Here is a 1,320-nt window from a genome sequence, read left to right on the forward strand (position 1 = left end):
AAGATGAGGTTTTCTGCTCCCGTGAAGATTTATAGCCTCAAAAACCCTATACAGGGTTACTATGAGTTGGAACCGACTCCACGGCGCACACCACTACCACCACAATGAGAGTAAAATATAACCTTGAGTATATTTCACCTGAATTTAGCGACTGTCTCAACAACATTGAATGATGCAAAAGAAGATAGAAGGAAGAAGATAGAAGGAATACATAGAGTCACTATACTGAGAAGAACTGATGTTCAACCATTTCAAGAGGTTGTAATGATCAAGAACTGCTTATGTACAAGCTGCACTGAAGGCACTGGTCAAAAATAAGGCTCAAGGATTGAAATGTTTCTACAAACTGATTCATCACTGGAAGCAGTCACTTGTCTATGTCAAGAAATTTGGACGTCACCTAGTCAACTGATTGGAAGAAATCTATATTTGTTCCCATTCCAAAGTAAGGTTATCTAACAAGATGCAGAAATCATTAAAAATAATTGCAGCAGTTCATCCATAAGGAGCTGTTAGAAATCCAAGCTGGATCAGAAAAGGATGTGGATCTAGGGATATGATTACTGACTTTAGATGGATCTTGGCTAAAAGAGGAGACCAGAAAGATATTTACTTATGCTTTGTTGACTATGGAAAAAGCATTTGATTGTTTGTATCATAACAAACTAGTGACATTTCAAATAATGAGTATTCCATGTGCTCATTAGAAACCTGTATAAAGACCAAAAGTCAGTTATTTAAACAGAAAAAGGGGATACTGAATTGTTTTAAATCAGGAAAGGTGTACATCAGGATTGCCCTTCATCATATTTATTCAATCTGTATGCTGAGCAAATAATCCAAGAAGTTGTATTATATGAAAAATATGACATTACAATCGGAGAAAGGTTCATTAATCATCTGCAACACGCAGATGATACAACCTAACTTTCTAGGAAGAAAGAGGACTTGAATTATTTGTAAAGATTAAAGACTACAGGCGCCCGGAAGGCTGTGCGTCCTTCACGTCTGCACCCCCTCGCCTCCACGCCATGACTGAGGCCGGCTCCGAACCGTTGCTGCAGCCGCCAACCACTGCACAGAAGCCCTCGCCTTTGCTGTCGCGGCCCCTCGGCGAGCTGCAATACCTGGGCCAGATCGAGCACATCCTCCGCTGTGGCGTCAGGAAGGAGGACCTCACGGGCACCTGCACCCTGTCTGTGTTTGGCATGCAGGCGCACTACAACCTGAGAGATGAGTTTCCTATGCTGACAACCAAGTGTGTGTTCTGGAAAGGTGTTTTGGAAGAGTTGCTGTGGTTTATCAAGGGATCCACCAATG

Source organism: Chrysochloris asiatica, unplaced genomic scaffold (genome assembly GCF_000296735.1).
Source record: "Chrysochloris asiatica unplaced genomic scaffold, ChrAsi1.0 scaffold00136, whole genome shotgun sequence".
NCBI lineage: Eukaryota > Metazoa > Chordata > Mammalia > Afrosoricida > Chrysochloridae > Chrysochloris > Chrysochloris asiatica.